Source organism: Mus pahari, chromosome 12, assembly GCF_900095145.1.
Source record: "Mus pahari chromosome 12, PAHARI_EIJ_v1.1, whole genome shotgun sequence".
Classification (NCBI taxonomy): domain Eukaryota; kingdom Metazoa; phylum Chordata; class Mammalia; order Rodentia; family Muridae; genus Mus; species Mus pahari.
The window spans coordinates 88,624,161-88,641,642 of record NC_034601.1 but is presented as its reverse complement, the minus strand read 5'-3'; the positions used below and the strand labels follow the sequence as shown (position 1 = coordinate 88,641,642).

Below are 17,482 nucleotides of genomic sequence, written 5' to 3'. Positions count from 1 at the left end.
GCATAAACCAGGCATAGTGTTGCATGCTTGCAGTCCAAGCACTTAGGAGTTGGAGGCAAGAAGATCAGAAACTCAGAGTCATCCTTGGTTACATGGCCAGTTTAAGGCCAGCCTGAGCTACATGAGACCTTGACTTTAAAAAAAGAAAAAGAAAAAGAAAAAGAAAAAGAAAAAGAAAAAGAAAAAGAAAAAGAAAAAGAAAAAGAAAAAGAATTTGAGTAACAAACAAGAAAGAATGATACTTTGCGCGCCGCCGCCGCCTCTTCCTTCTTCCTTGGCGCTGCCTACGAGGTGGCTGCCATCTGTTTTGCGGCATCATGGCTGCCCTCCGCCCTCTGGTGAAGCCCAAGATCGTCAAAAAGAGGACCAAGAAGTTCATCAGACACCAGTCAGACNGATATGTGAAAATTAAGCGAAACTGGCGGAAACCCAGAGGCATTGACAACAGGGTGCGGAGAAGGTTCAAGGGCCAGATCCTGATGCTCAACATCGGTTATGGGAGCAACAAGAAAACCAAGCACATGCTGCCCAGCGGCTTCTGCAAGTTCCTGGTCCACATTGTCAAGGAGCTGGAGGTGCTGCTGATGTGCAACAAATCTTACTGTGCTGAGATTGCTCACAAGGTGTCCTCTAAGAACCAAAAAGCCATCGTAGAAAGAGCAGCACAGCTGGCCATCAGAGTAACGAATCCCAACGCCAGGCTACACAGCGAAGAAAATGAGTAGATGGCTTGTATGTGTGATTTGTGTTAAATAAAGTCACAAAAACAACAAAAAAAAAAAAAAAAAAAAAAAAAAAAAAAAAAAAAAAAAAAAAAAAAAAAAAAACAAGAAAGAACAAAGCAGAAAGAGAAAGTAAGAAGGAAAGGAGTCCTAGGTTACTAAGTGAGGGGTATTGTTTCCTCCACAAGTGGTGGCAGTGGCTCACTCTCACAGGACCTGTAGGGCTTAGGTAGGACATCACCCATCCTTTAATAACTAGCTTCCAAAATTCCTGAGAATTTCATAATCCCTTCTTGCTCACAGACAAGGCAGTTCCCACTGGCTGGCACAGCCCAGGCAGAACCTGTCAGCTGTGATCACTTTGCCCTGGGGAGTCTGTGTCCTGAGAGTTGTTTGTAGTTACCCTTCACACACAAAGAGCTGGCTCCTGCCCAGACCCCACACCACTTGTTTCCTTATCTCCCAGGGCTTATGGCTTTACTGTGTTGATCTCACTATGGTTTTGAATTTTTGTTTATTTATATTATTAGTGTGTGTGTGTGTGTGTGTGTGTGTGTATATAATATGTAGACATCAGAGGACAACTTTGTGAAGGAATCAAACATGGATCACAGGCCTTTCTCATATCCCAGTCTCTACCCTATCTTCATTTGCCATTGTGTCCTGGAGATGACTCTGCAATGCATTGTAAGAGAGCTATCCTTGGGCTCTGCCTAGGTACATAGCCCAGTTTTGGAGTACCTACCTATCGTGTGCAAGAAAACAGGGTCCATCCCTAGCACCACAAAACACAAGTAATAAAGAAACATGTAGCCATGAAGCCAGTCTGCTGAAGACCAGCTGCTTCCATTCCTAGCACCACACAGTGAGAAGATTTGCTAGATGGTGTCATTTGATAATTCTGCCAGCACGTCTTTGGGGAAAATATCAGGGTTTCTTTGCTGATTTGCTCTTTGCCTGGGGGTTCAGATGGATGATGGGTGTGTGATTTAAGTAGACTTCATCTAGACCCAAGTGCTGGTGAGTTTCCATAAGTAGTACAGGAGAGTGCCTGGCTTCGACTACTCCACAATTGCAGCAATTGCCCAGATGAGCGCTCTGGGTGAGAAGGGCGTGGGTCCCATGCAAGGGTTCTAGGGAGCTTGCCTTACAGCAAGAATGACAGGCCTAGTTGTGAACTAGTGGGTTTAAGGTGACCTGACTCAAGCTGGGGGTACCCTTGTGCTTCCTGTGAAACAGGAAGTGTGATGGTTGATATTGACTGTCAACATGACAGGATCTAGAACCACCTAGGACATAAACCTCTGGGTATGCCTATGAGGGATTGTCTAGATTGAGTTAACTGAGGTGGGAAGACACACTCTAAATGTGGGCAGTACCATGCCATGGGCTGGTCTCTCAGACTGAGAGAAAAGTAATAAAGCAAAGGACTGCCAGAACTCATCTCTCTCTCTCTCTCTCTCTCTCTCTCTCTCTCTCTCTGCTTCCTGACTGGATACAAAGTGACCAAAATCTCTCTCTGCTTCCTGACTGTGGATACAAAATGACCAACAGCCTCAAACCCTGCCTTCTCCAATTTAACCTGGGAGACAGATTATACTCTTTCTCCCCCCCCCCACAGGGTTTCTCTGTGTAGCCCTGGCTGTCCTGGAGCTCACTTTGTAGACCAGGCTGGCCTCGAACTCAGAAATCTGCCTGCTTCTGCCTCCCGAGTGCTGGGATTAAAGGTGTGAGCCACCACACCCAGCTTGATTATAATCTTTCTTAAGTTTCTTCTATCAGATATTTTGTCACAGTTACGGGATAGTAATTAAGATGGGAAGGAAAGCAAAGCAGTTCCCTCATAGGAACAAAACACAACTAGCAGCCCAAGCTGAAGTCGAAGTCACCAGGACTCTTCCCTCCCTTCCCCATCCATGAATGGCAGGTGATTTCAGCTAGGGAGGGGCTGGGTAGCCCCAGAACAGCAGAATTCCCAGTGGAAGCAGAGAAACCCAATTAAAGAGGCAGAAGCTAAGCCCTCCCCACTCTACCTGTGCTGCCTAACTCCTTGGCCCACTCCTTACTGCCCTACCACTTGGTACACTCTATAGAACTCAAGGCTGCCCCATGAATGCTCCACAAACTCCAAGCCAAGCCTAGGTTCCCCACAAGTTGTGACCATTTACCAGCAACTTATAGAAATCTAGACTAGCCTGAATGTCACAACAACACAACACAATTGACTCATAAAATAACAAGTTGCATAGTGGACCTCCTAGGGCTGTGAGAGGAGTCAATTCCATCAGGGATCTTTGGTCTTTTCCTCTGCTTTGCCATAGCTTGTATCTTCATTTCTTGGAATATTGCTTCATGGTCATAAAATGGCTGCTGCAGATCCAGACATACTTCTATGCCTCAAGGGGAAAGACAAAATGGGAGAAAGAAAACAGTGTAGGTCTTAGGAAAGCAGAACGTTCTCCCAAACTTTGTCAGAAATATCCTGTGACTACTCCTATATGAGTATTTTTAGCCAGGCCTACTATCTACCTCTGCGAATAGCAGAGCACCCAAGATGTCAAGCCCAGTGGGAACTGGGAGCTGCTTGGCAGGCAGGAACAGCTAGCCCTTGGCTCTAAGTGACCAGGCTCTACTTTTCGTGTCTTAGAGCAGGTTGGTCAAGGCTGGGTGGCTGCAGGTAGCTTTTGACATCTTTTTGCACTTGCCTTGCGAGCCTGACATCTTTAACTGCTGCTGCTCTGCTATTCCTTCCTAGTGCCCATTGATGGCTCATCTTGCTTGATGTCACTTGCCATGGAAGAGCCTTCTTGGACTTCAGCCACCCAGCTTCATCATTCTGGACATCCACTTGGCTGACCCTACATAAGGACAACTCACTGCATTGTCTGGGTTTCCAAACCAAGGCACAAATGCACAAACCCATGGTCACGCATGGTGGGGGGAAGAGGGGGGCTGTTCCCAAAATGCCTGCTGCTGAGGAAGCCATAGGCAGGTACCACATTACTGTTTCCTTGCACAGAAAGTATGCACAGGACTCTGGCTTGGGCAGGCCAGCTAAGAAACTGCAGCCTCCCTTGGGCACTGGGAAAGAAGAAGCCAGGAGCCTGCCCCCATAGAAGGTTCCAGGTTCAAAAACACCACAGAAGGTAGTGTGCTTGACACCCTTTGTTCTGATACATAAGCTGCTGGGAGCACATGCAGACCTTGCTCCTAACATGCCCTCTACCCCAGGTGCCTCCTGCATCATTACTCTGCTCCTGGGAAAGCCAGGATGCACAAAGCCAGGGCATCCAGCCTCTGCCTCAGCATTTTAAAAATTATGTCTGCGACTATATGGCAGACCCATTAGAGAGGACCAGAAGATGTGTTTAATGCTCTGTGACCCTATTCTGCACATCCCAGTGCTATGTATGTATGTATGTATGTATGTAGAGTAGTGACTCCATATAAAGAATCGAGCTGACTTTGCAAGTTCTGAGCCTTCCAGAAAAGCATCAGCTGTTGAAGTATATGTGTCATAATCATTGTCCACAGGGTAAGGCTCTCAGAACTGCATCACAAATAAATCTTGGGCATGGTGAGAAGCACTGATTACAAGTGACATGCCTGGCTCTGTGATTTGGTAAGGGAGGGGCACTTTGCCTACTCTCTTGAGCCTGCTGGGTTCTCACTCCCTCCTTGTCTACAGAAAACATGGTTGTTTTGTGTATATCACTGCCCAGAAGCTGGAACTCTGTACTAGTGGAGATGCTTAGCCTCCCTTCTCACTCTCCTGAGCATTGCTGCTCTGTGAATACCGGAAGTAGTGCTGGCTGCCCCCTTTCTCAAACAGAAAATCAGTGCCACTCTTTACTCCTACCTTTCCCCAAGCCTCTGCCCATACAAAGCTCTAGTTCAGACCCCTTTCCTTTATAGTCACCAGGGCAGGGTGTTATACCCACTGTGCAAACATTCTACACCCTGGGGAACATCCCCACCTCTTTTTTTTTTTTTTTTTGGGTTTTTCAAGACAAGGTTTCTCTATACAGCCCTGGCTGTCCTGGAACTCACTTTGTAGACCAGGCTGGCCTTGAACTCAGAAATCCACCTGCCTCTGCCTCCCAAGTGCTAGGATTAAAGGCGTGCGCCACCACGCCCGGCTCACACATCCCCACCTCCTAACAAGCCTTTCCTTCTTTCTTTTTTATTTTTANNNNAAAAAAAAAAAAAAAAGGTTCATGTAAAGCACCTGATGGTCCCAGTTTGGAACTGTGGTCTTGTTCTAAGAACTGTCATCCAACAACTAGATCCAATGGCTTTTGTGAAGGTCTCAGTGGGTGACTCCAGCAGGGAAGCTGGATGGGAAGGATGTGCAGGGACAGAGGGAGTTGCAACAAGGCCACTAAACTGCTCAGAACTGACCAGGTTCTGCTTTGCTGCAGCCCTATCATCCCACCATAAAGTCCCAGTTTTCCTGTTCTTCACCTCTTTACTGCCTTGGTTTATGGACCCTAGTTTATTTCCCTATGCCGAATGGACAGAGAGCTGATGTCACACTGTTCCATGCCACAAAACTGCCCTCCCTCTAAAGCAGCCGTTCTCACCTGTGGGTTGTGACCCCTTTGGGGTTAAATGGGCCTTTCACAGGGGTCACCTAGGACCATTGGAAAACACTGATATTTACGTTAGGATGTTAGTAGCAAAATAACAGTTATGAAGTAACAATGAAAATAATGTTATGGATCGGGTCATCACAACATGAGGAGCTGCATTAGGACATTTGAGAGCCATTGCCCTAACAGTGTCCTGCATGGATGAATGCACTCTGACAGCACAGTTGGAAGTGCTCACTCAGCTTTGCACATTGTGACTTTAACCATGCCTGGGGACATAAAGGAGGTATGAATGGAGCCAGTGTGCATTTTGTGTGGGTGAAGAGAAAAGAGACAAGGGTAGAGATTTGACTGGAGAGGATTGGTGTGGGTCTGCCTCTGAATTGAAGTTCACAGGGAAAAAAAAAGCTGCACCTGTGTGGGTGATTCTCCAAGCCAGATGGACTGGTTGGAGCTTGTGGTTGTGGAGAGTTGCAATGTTGCAGAGCCAGAGAAAATTACCTTGGGCTATTTTCAACTCTCTTAGTAGCCATTCCTAGCCCACTTCTGTGTCTTATCCGACATCCCTTTGTTAGCAGCCACTGTTTTTCACCAACCGCAAAGCTCATCATGTCCTCAGCAAGGACCTGGGGCCTACAGCTAATGTTCCTCTGGTCTGGTGTAATCTGCCTGCCTGTGGTTCCAACCAATGTGTTTGAAAAGTGCCTTGATTATGACTGTTTGTTCTGTAACTATGAAAAAGTATGAAACCAATTCTACATTGGACCATGGAGTTTGGGGTCACCTGAATCCCTATTCCCAGGCCATGGTTGCTTAGATTTGGCCCAGAATAAAGTATTTCTCTTACCATTTGAGGCAGGCGCTGTGTTTTGCATAGACATGTCTCATTCTTCTCACAAATCACTCCCAGCCCTCTCTTTCCACTCCCCTCAGCTCTGGCAAACATCATCCACTCCACACTGATCAGGAAAGCCCCACAGGGCCCACATCAAAGTGGCAGTTTGAGCATGGGCTTACCTTCTGAACCCTGGTTTAGGCTCTGAGCTGAGTCCCACCTGAGCAGACTCAGATACAGCTTCGGGTCCAGCACACCTGTCTTGCGTTTTTATTGTTGGGACTGAATAGCCCCACTTCCTCTTATTTGGATACAGGCCTGTTATGGGCCGTCGTCTAGAATGGCAGGTAAGTTATGCAAACAGAGGACATAATGATCACTTTGGTCCTTGAGTTTATTAAAGCCAATGGTGATGGGTTGTAAACCGAGATAGAGATGTTTGAAGGAGGATTACTCTTTGGCAGAGACTTGGGGGATCGTATTAATGAGAAACAAGCACCTGAGAGTACCTCTTTATTCGTCGAAGCTCTAAAGATTCCCACTTCTGGCTGTTTGGATCAACAGTCCCAATGAGAACAAATGTAAACCCAGATAAGATGTCTCTTAAGCCTGCGGAATGGAATTGGAGCCCTAACTAGGCAATAAATCATGTAGATCAAGAAGAACGCAGAAATCCAGACAAGCATGCCAGCTGGGTTCTGTCTTCATCTTTGTGGGTCTGCTGATTTGGGGTGAAGAAGCTGGGGATGACTTTGACCACACTGAGAGGCAGGAGGCCAAGATCAGGTTTCAGGGCTGTCAGATCATTGCCCTCATAACTTCCCAAAATAAACAGGAAGTCTAGTGGATCACATCCTACCAATAAAGAGGACCTTGAAACAAAGCAAATACTACTACAGCATAGCTCCCAGTGTCCCTAAAAGTATCTACCAATATTATGGCATCAAGGTGACCCCAGATTGACCACACCTCCAGGTACCTGGCTGAAACAGAAGGATCATCTCTGGATAAAGATATCCCACTGGGCCTCAAAGTATTCACAAGTTCACTTCTTCAATACAAGTGGTCTGCCTTTCATCAAAATCATCAGAAATACAAGCAGACATGCGAATACAACTCAGAAGAAGCAGAACAAACAGATGATAGAGGCATACAGGGCTTTAGAAAAGAATTATCAGGGCCCACAAGAGGGTTCAGTGAATAAGAGCATGTATCCACCATGCCTAACTGCCTGTGTTCAGTCCTTGGGACCCACAAAGTAGAAGGCTAGAGCAAGTTGTCTTCTGACCTCTACATGTGTGCACCCTTCCAGATACCTTGCAAATAAATAAAACATTAAAAAATTTATAGTCTTTAAAAGAATTAATCATATACTATTCAAGAATGTAAAAGAAAAAAATTAAATTTCAATAGATAACTGGAAATTTACAAAAATTGTAGCAGCTCTAAAAAAATAGACATTATAGAACTGAAAAATCTAATAGTAAATTAGAAACACGTTGAGTGTCTTACCAGATGTTAGAAACAGCTGAAGAGAGAATTAATAAACTGGAAGACAGATCAGAGGAAAATACACATTATGAAGAGAGTAGAGATAAAATCTAAGGAAGATGAGAATGGGCAGTAGGCACAAAGAATGCAGTAGATGGACCACAGTTTCAGATGAAAAAAGAGACAGGCTGTTCTGTTCAATGGAGAACAACAGAAAAGTAAACTGGGACAGAGTAGCCCATGTATCTCAAACTGATTCTCCTGCCTCCAAGTCAAGAGTGATGGAATTCAGCTGTCTGCCATGTTTCTGGATAGATACAGGTGAGGTTTTTCTTGTTTGTTTGTTTTAAATTACATTATTCATTTGTGTGTGTTTATGTATGGGGATATGGATGCAAAAGCTCATATGTGGAGGTCAGAGAAAGATTTGTGGAGTCAGTTCTCTTCTTCCACTGTGGGAGTGCTGAAGTGCCTGATGTTGAACTTAGGTCATTAGGCTTTACTTGGTGAGATACTTCAAAGGAGTAAACTCTCTCCAACCCCCATACTGGTTTGAACTCAGGTTATTTGGCTTTGTAGAAGGCCTCTTCAACCTTTGAGTCACTCAGCAGCCCTAGACACAGGTGCTTAACAGGCTTTGTGCCAGTTAGGTATCCTGTATCACACATCGCCCCATTTCTTGGGGGTGCTCCAGCAATTGCTATGCATACAGCTGAAGATTCTGCAGGAACCAGTTTGGGCCAGGCTCTTCACTGAATCTCTTTGGCCCTGGGCTCCCTGGTGCATCTGTAAATCAGGCATGGTGATACACACCTTTAGTCCTAGCACTCAGAAGGCATTGTATTATTCATTCTATTCTTTTTTAAACAAAAGTTTATTACAATACACATCAGGCTCCAGGATAACACCGCATCCTAGCTATTAGGTGGCCATGATGTTATGCCAGGGAACCCAGATGTTTAAGTAGGAATGGAAGAGAGTCACCATCACCTCAGATATGAGGAACAGTTAAGTTTTTTTTTGCCATATTTCTTAATTCTACCTGTGGTCAGGGGCCCCTTCCCTGTGGCCTTGGATTTTAGCTCCTCCTTTAGTTTCTTTTGTTTCTCCTTTTGTTCCTGCCTGAAAGCCTTACCTTCCTCATCCATCTCCTTGGCCTGCTTCTTGGGCTGTTTCAGGGTCTCTTTTTGCCACCTTTGCAGCCTGACATGGCACCTCTATCCTCTTCACTAAACTAAATCCTTGAGTTGTAGCAGGTTTTAATGTTTCTGAGATATGAGGCTGGAAGAGATGGCTATGAGTTTATGAGCACTGGCTGCTCTTGCAGAGGACCCTAGTTTTATTCCCAGCACCTACATGACAGCTCACTACCATCTATCTGTAACTCCACCCCAGGGGTTCTGACACTCTCTTCTAGCCTCTGTCACTGCTCACAAGTGGTGTACAGACATGCATCCAGGCAAAAACACCCATACATGTAAAATAAAAAGGAAAAAGGAAAAAATATTTATGAATGAAGTCCTTTACCATAGATATATGTTTACATATGACATAAGTATATATATATATATATATATATATATATATATATATATATATATATATATATGTTATACACTTTAAATTATGTTATATATAATATAACCATTTTCTCCTGGTTTGTGCTACCAGTTGATTTTCTTGGTAAGTTTTAACTTTAGTGAAGACTAGTGTTCTTTGTGTCCTATATTATTTTTTTTTCCCTGAATAGAAGAATTTTGAACTTTAATTATTGCTTTTAATGCAATCATCCATGGTAATGTTGCACCTGGAATGGGCATAAGACTCACTTTTTGTTATTTTTGCAGTTCAGAGCACCTTTTCTTTCTCCATTGAAGTGCTTTGCCATCCTTGTCAGAGTTGAGCAGGTGAGTGAGGGACATTTGTGGGGTCCTTTCTTGGATCCCTTGGTCTATGCCATCTTTCCCCAAAAGGATGACCTACAGTGCTCCTATTCAGGAATTTCTTATTTTATAAGTCCAGGTATTGCTAAGTAGCTTATTCTGTGGCTTGCAGCACCAGGCCTGACTTTTCTCTTTAGGTTTTTAAACACTCTCCTCAATGTTGATATGTAATTTTCAGTGTAGCAATTTTAGACCCACTTAGATAAGTCTGCAATAGTGACTTTTTCCTTGATATTGCTTAAACAACAATTTAAAAGTTCTTTTCTCACGTAAAGCAAAGCTAACTCTTTATAGCCTTCCTAGCTTCCTGCAGCCTCCCATACTCATTCACATCTGGTTATTTGTTTGCTTATATTTGCAGGATTTCTAACATGCATCCACACAGACTCACAAGGCCTGGGAGAAACATGTGACTTCACATCTTGCTTTCCTTTCCTCACTCCTGACTGGTCATCAGGTTGTCCTTCATTTTTCTTTCTCCTTTGATGCTCTGAAATGTCTTCTGCTGCCTTTAGATGTGATGCTTTCTTTTATCTACATCATACCACCCTCAGCTCCCAATCCATTTCCTGAGTCTAGGATTTGAGTTTTCTTAACAGTCTAGAAAGTTCCCAGTCATCAAATTTCCCCACAGCCTCTAGGATTCTGTCCCCATGGTGGATGTCAGATGTCCTCCCTCCATATCACTCAGTTGTGTGTTTTCTTCCTGTTGTCTCAATTGGCTGCATTCTAGACAAGACTCATCCTTAATTCCAAGTTTTCTTCACTGTTTTTATCTTTTAAAAGAAAGATGTGTTTTTATTTTATGTGCATGTGTGTTTGGGTTCACTATGTGTATGCAGTGCGCATGAAGGCCAGAAGAGGGTTCAGGATCCCCTGGAACTGCAGTTACAGTGGTGGTGAGTTGCTGGTAGTGTGGGTGCTGAGAACTGAACCCATGTCCTTTGCAAGAGCAGCATCAGCATGTTCTCTTAACCTCTGAGTAAGCTCTCCAGGCCCCTTAATGTCTTACCTTTTAATTTTTAAATGCAGCCTGACTAAGGGTTGTGGTAGCATTCTTAGCTTTGATTCCCTCAAGGTAGCATTTCCATGGCCTCTGGGCACCATCAAAAACTAGAAATGAGCATAGTGGGTGATACCATGTCACCTGCAGACTGTGTCCAAGGTTCATCCATTCCTCAGCATGCTTTATTTGGTCCAGCTTCTAAGCTGTGCTTGGTTGCAATGCTGTTCCACCCCTTGAGGATGGAACAATATCTGATTGAGCCTCTTTGGAGGGAAACTGTGTTGTGAGTGGTAAGAGGCCCTTGGATTTGAGTCACCTGCTGTTTCCAGGTGATGCGTATTTTGTAGAAGAGCTGCATAAGTGATGATGTCACCCTCTGGCTCTGGCTCTGGCTCTTTCCCACATGCTGGGATTTTTAGCTGTCATGGGCTTACAGATGGCTTACAGTCTCAGACTGTTTGGAACCAAATGTTTATATTTCAAATACACTGTAAGACAGTGGGACAAAGGTCAAGTCACTGGCCTGAAAGAGTATCTGCTCCTCTGTTCCAGAATGTTTCCAGAATCAAGGGGACTTGGGATGGCAGTGGCCTGAAGAGACTGGTCCTATGAGGAAAACTTACTAGACCCATAAAGCATCCAGGGAATAGGACACTGGAGGACAGATCATACCTCCTGCTAACTCCCAGTTACATCCTGGTTCTCAGACAATAACCACATTGTGGCAGTTGTGTGAGTGACTTATGACACTATCTAATAGTCTCTTAGCCTTTGTAATAAGGGACTTCTCCAGCTACAGGGGTACTTTGGAGCAGAGTGGACTATTGGCATTTATTAAACCTCTTCAGGCCCTATTTATGCCTGGTTGGGAACCTGCCCATGCTGTCTGTCCTGGGGGAGAGGGAGGGTCTAGGCGGGTGTTAATCTTATAGTCAAGCCTGCTTTCTTCTGGAAGTTCTTCTCTTTATAGCTCTTTTGTACCAGCTTGCTTCTTTATACTCATAACCCAGGAAGGGTGGATCCAGGAAGACTATAAATTAGACAAAGATTCTATTCAGAGGCCTTTTCTACCCTTCTGATACTTTAAACCCTTTCAATCTTAGGAAGCCAATGGCTCCTCCCCTCTTCTTTCTATATAACCAGAATTTAGGAGAATAGGCTCTAAGTTACATTAATTCTCACTCATGTAAAAGACTGGCCAGGATCATAGTTGTTCATATCTTATGAGAAAATTCCACTGAGCAAAGACACTAGAATCTGTAATTGGTGCCAAACCACACCAGACTGGATAAAACTCCATTCTTCTACCTTGGAATTGAAGATAGGGGTTGGAGGAGGCTAGCTGAAGGGCCACAGTTTGAAGGAAGTCAGCCAAAGCTGCTACTGTTTAAAAACTAGAAAGCTTCCAGCTCCGTGATTAAGGCTCAGCTTGTATGAGTATTGGACCTAGGACAGCATTCAGTCTCCTCAAGCTTCCATTTCTGTTTATGACACAGGATCCAGGTAGGGCTTCCCAAGATACAAGTGTAGACTCTTTCAGTAAACCTGCAGGTACTTAGGGTGCTGAGTAGCTCCTTTTGTGTGTTCCATGCCTGGCTCATCTGGGCAGAGGCAGGATGGCAGAGCAGACTCCAGGTAGATATAGGCTAGAGCAATATAGCAGCTGCAAAAAGTATGTTGCTGTGTGCCATGTCCTGGAGGATCTTCACCTTTAGGAGACTGGGAAAAAGTGGATCTCCTAGAATAGAGGCAAAGGAATTCAGAGCAATAACTAGGTAGAGAGGAATCAAGGGTAGAATGGTGGGCTAGTCTAGTCATGGAGCCCAGCCAGTGGAAGGCTAGCAGGGGTCCCCATTGGCCTCTTGCTTCTTCTAACTAAACTCAGAGGCTCTAACCCAGGATAGGCTCGGGTACCTGGGTTCTTCCTCTCACCATGCCTGCATTTGTTAGATCAGAATTCCATTTAAAATTAATATTTCCTCCTTAGTTCTTCAGGGGATGGGCCAGTTCGTTGTGCTGTGTTGTTGATAATGTCTCTAAGGTTCAGAATCAGTAAATGGCTTCCTGCCAGAGCATACACAGTCCTTCATGGGATGGGCCAGTTCATTGTGCTGTTATGCTAATGACATCTCTAAGGTCCGGGTACAGTAAATGCCTCCCTTCCAGAAGCAATACTGTTTTCCATATGGTTTAAAGAGGACCAGGTAGCAAGAGGGACCTTATGCTGATTCTAAACACAGCCTTAGGTGGGAACAGCTAAGGTGACAAGCTGGAGGGCAACAGAGATGCTGTGAAAGGCCACCTTTCCTTTTAGTTTAAGGACAGGGAAAGTCTTGTCTTAATACTGACGTTTGAAAAATATTGTCAGAGAGCCAGAACAACACTCTGGGAGAAGAAGGCAAGGGAGCTATGTGCAGCCCAGATGGAGAGCACTTGCCCAGCATGATCTTGGCCGCATCCCCAGCAATTATAGACAAAAGTAGGGAAGCAGGGCTGGAGAGATGGCTCAGCAGTTAAGAGCATCATTGGCTGCTCTTCCAGAGGTCTAGAGTTCAGTTCCCAGCAACCACATGGTGGTTCACAACCATCTGTAGTAAGATCTAATGCCCTCTTCTGGCATGTAGGTGTACATGCAGATAGACCACATATACATAAAATGAATCATTAAAAAATAGTTTTTAAAACATAGGAAAGAAAAGGAATGGGGAGTGGAGGAGGTAGAGAGAGGGGGAAGACAGAGGTTGAATAGATAAGTGGATAGGTAGGTTGAAGTGCCCCATATGGAAAAAATGAACACTAGAAGAGGGTTCTGTACTGACTCAGAAATTTGGGGATGTCAGGAAATCCAGATGGCTTATTTCCCAGCTGTTGGAGATGGGGACACATGAGAGAAGGTAGGGTATCAGCCGAGGGACAAGCCAGGAAGTATGCCCTACACTAAAGAGCCTCCAGTTGTTTGAAAAGAAAGCTATATAAAAAAAAAATCAATAAAGGTTTAGAAACAAGGAAACAGCCAGGCCTTTGGGAGCGTCCCTTTGTTCTGTGTTCCAGGAACAAGTGGCTCACTGCTTGCCAGACACCACAAGAAACAAGTTTTGTTAAATATGGTGGAACACAGAAGGTAGAGTATAGGCCTCTCAGACAGGGCAGGAATAATTGTAGTCTTTCCCTGCCACCTGGAAACTATGGTCCTAAGGGAAATCTGTCACTGAGGAAGTCAAGTGACAGGGCCACACTTTGGTGAAGAGCCAACCTCATAGCTTCTCCCTACCCTGTATGCTTAAAACTGTCCTAGACAGGCTACAAAGATGCAAATGTTTCAGGTTTCCCCAGAGGATATAATCCCTGAGCTCAAAGTACACATCAGATAGTAAGTAAAAAGACTGAAGTCGCTTTTTGTTGTTGTGGTTATTTTTTTTGTTTGTTTAGTTGGTTTTAATTTTTGCTTTTGCTTTTCCTGTTCCTGGATATTCAAAGTGGAGGGACAAAACTTGGCACTATCTCCACCCTTCCACCATTTCCTGACCTCGTGTCTTTGAGTATGGAGGTAGAGATGCCTTCAGTTAGTCTCCACCCAGCTCTTGGGCTGCCTAGGGCATCCCTGGAGAATCTCGGGCCCATATCTTTCATTTCCCTACCTCAGAGAAATATGCCAGTTACCTGTGAGACCTGCCACCCCAGGTCCTTCTTTGCTGTGACCCCTCTGTTTCCCTAACCCCCTTCACAAGTGTGTCCCTCTCTCCAATTCCCAAAGGCCTTCTTTCCTACATTTCCTGTCAAATATTTCTTGATAGCATCTGGCACCTGCAGCTCCTCTGTAACCATCCTCTTGCTCCTTCTCTCCCCATGCCCATCTTCTTCTTCCTTCCCCTCCTCCTTCCTCCCCTGCCCTCCTCCCCCTTCCCTTCCTTTCTTTCCTTTTCTTCCTTACCTTTGGATCTTGTCCTCTAGGACCCACTTTGGGATCATGGAGATTTCTAGACTGTAAAAAAAGAGTCAGGAAGTTTACCTTCCTCTAGAACCCACACCCTCTTCCACCAACTGTTGTCCCTGCTACCCATCAGGGGCTTTGAAACATTAGGTCTGAGGATTTACCAACCTCCTTGCTTTAGAAAGAGGCAAAAATAAAGGGCCAGTGACCACTTCCCAAGTTCACCTTCAGGGCCCTAACATGAAGTCTAGGTTTAAATAGAGGGCAAGAGTTATAAAGAGCAGGCCTGGTCAAGGTGTAGTCCTGCCCTTCCCTGACCCATCTAGGTTGCAAATCTGTCTCCAGTCTTTTCTCCTCTGTAGTATTGTGCCCATTATCAGTACTGGAGGAATATTCTTCCAGGCAGACAAGTTCTTCTCTTTTCCTTCTCCCAGCACGACACTGGGGAAATCTCAATTCCTTGGGGTCCCATCACAACATTCTTAGACTAGAAAGGAGGGGAACTAGGGTCTTTGTGTGAAATGTCCTTACTTCTGCCAGGATCAGCCTAGGTGATGGCCACACTAGAGTTCACTGGGCCACCGGTGCAGAGCAGGGTGGGCTCCTTCACAAGGGCTATTGCTGGAACTTTCTAGGTTGTCACTCACCTACCTGCTGCTGGCCTAGAGAGACAAAGGGTTCTGAAACAATGTCTTGATGAACAGAGGTTTATGGGCCACTTCTTTTGTTCTTCTGAGCAGGTGTTTACTTTGTTATAATTTGTATTTTTTAAAGGTAGGTTTGTGTGTGTGTGTGTGTGTGTGCGCGCGCATATGTATTTGTATGTGTGCAGGTGCACATCTGTGTGAGTATGTGTCATTCTTCAGGTGCCACCCACCTTGTTTTGTAGGGGTGAGGTCTCTGAGTGACTTGGAGCTCACTAATTAGGCAGGGCAGGCTGGCCCGTGAGCCCCAGGAATCCTTCTGTCTTCATCTCCCCAGAGCAGGGACTATATGCTTCAACCCCAACACCCATTATCTTTTTTGAATGGGTTCTGAGATGAAAGTCAGATCTTCCTGCTGTAAGGACAAGTGTTTTACTGGTTGAGCTATTTCCTCTGCCCCATTTGAATTGGTTCTTATATGCTGGTTCCTGGGCCTTGCCTCATACTCACTAACTCTGGGTCTCGTGGGCCAGGCCCACAGACCTGGCCTTAGTAGTGTCAGAAACCCTCACTCTAAGAATAACTGTAATGTTACCTTTGAGCAAGCCTTGGCTAGCTCATCCTGGGTTTGTCTCTGTTAGGGCATAGGGCCCCTACCATGATTGTGTTCCTTGTAAATGCTTATGAGATGGTCTAAGGTCACTATGCTCTCAAGGAAGTTGGGAACAATCACCTTATCTCGAATAACCAACCAGCACAGGGCCCAGTGCTGACTATTGAACCACTTTATAACCGGCCCACATATAGGATGGGTTGGGTTTTCCCACTCTCCCTTCAAGGAAATGATACCACAACATCTTAGACTGATTTGTTCAAAGTCCTCCAAGTAAAAGCACCATGATTAGATTGCTTAGCCATTGATGTCGTTTGGTGAGTGGTCAGATCTTGGCATGGACAGTAGAAATACACTAAGAAGTACAAACAAGCACATCTTTCTGAAGCCATCTTCTCTAGATGCCCCAGTCTGTCTAGAGGGTTTTAATTTGGTGAAAACATGAATCCCTTATCTAATGGTGAAAATAAGCCATAATCACAACTTCAAAAGTTCCCAGCAGACGATAATTTCTAGAACTTCCTCTTTCTTTGTTTCCTTTGGTTCTCTGATCCCCAGAAATCCGCATTCAGTGGTCCTCAGGCTTAATGCTGCTGAGGGGGTTTAAAAGCTCCTATAAATAAATGAAGGTGTCTGCCTCTGGCCTCAGTGAGGGGCTTGAGGCATGAATCCCTAAACAACAATTCTTCCTCAGGGGATGGGGAGATGGCTCAGTGAGTAGCTAAAGCAATTGATGCACAGTATGAGTACATGAGTTTGAACCCCAGCACCCACATAAAAGCTGGGTAGGCATGGCAGCCACTTGTAATCCTATGATTGAAAAGTTGGAGAATAAAATGCAATCTGGGAAGCCTGACTATCTGAAATGTCAGGCAAGCACATGTGCTTCCAGCTTAGCCAGACACCCTGCTCTGATATATAATAAGGTGGAGAGCAAGGGGAAGAAGACACCCCCAGTCTCAATGCAATCATATACGTGCCTGCTGTATGTGTATGTTTCCCTTTCCCTAATAAAATTCCTTCTCTGTGACTCTGCTGCTACTGTTTGCTGTGTTCGAAAATTTTCCCGTGGCTACCAGTCATGTCCCAGATTTTTCCTAACTTTTAATCCTTTGACTGATAGAGAAAAACGATCCAGATCTTGAGCCCTAGATGGTAACAATCTCACGAACAACATGAGATGATGAAGTTTATTATGTGGTTGCTCTTAGTAACCACCCCTGGATTCAACTCTCTGCTGGGGTAATTAAGATTTCAGCCCCGGATGAACACTGGAATTTCTGAGATAAAAAGGAACAGGTGCCTGGATTAGGTGTGGCCTAGGCTTTGGGAAGTTTTTCACATTTTCTGGTAGATTTTCTGGGTTCCTGTTTGAGAAACACTGCTTTTGTAATTCTTCCATCAAAGTTTGTATGAGCTTGACGATTCTGATACTCAGGAGGCTGAGGCAGGAGGATCACAAGTTCTAACCTTAGCTGGGCTACATAATGAGTCTCTCACACCCTCTTGGAGACAGGTTCTCACTGTGTAGTTCTGACTGGCCTGAAACTTGTATATCAGGCTGATCTCAAACCCACAGAGTTCTGCTTCTCCTTCCTGAGTGCTGGGATATAGGTGGTGGTGCCACCTAACCTGTTGAAGTCTTTCTTCTTTTCTTCTTCTTCTTCTTCTTCTTCTTCTTCTTCTTCTTCTTCTTCTTCTTCTT

General features: G+C 44.8%; 2 pseudogenes; one reads left to right on the top strand and one right to left on the bottom strand.

Annotated features, from left to right (window-relative positions):
* Window positions 1–255: 255 nt before the first annotated feature.
* Window positions 256–725, top strand: LOC110330071 (annotated as a pseudogene).
* Window positions 726–6,804: 6,079 nt separating this feature from the next.
* Window positions 6,805–8,850, bottom strand: LOC110329467 (annotated as a pseudogene).
* Between the last annotated feature and the right edge of the window lie 8,632 nt (window positions 8,851–17,482).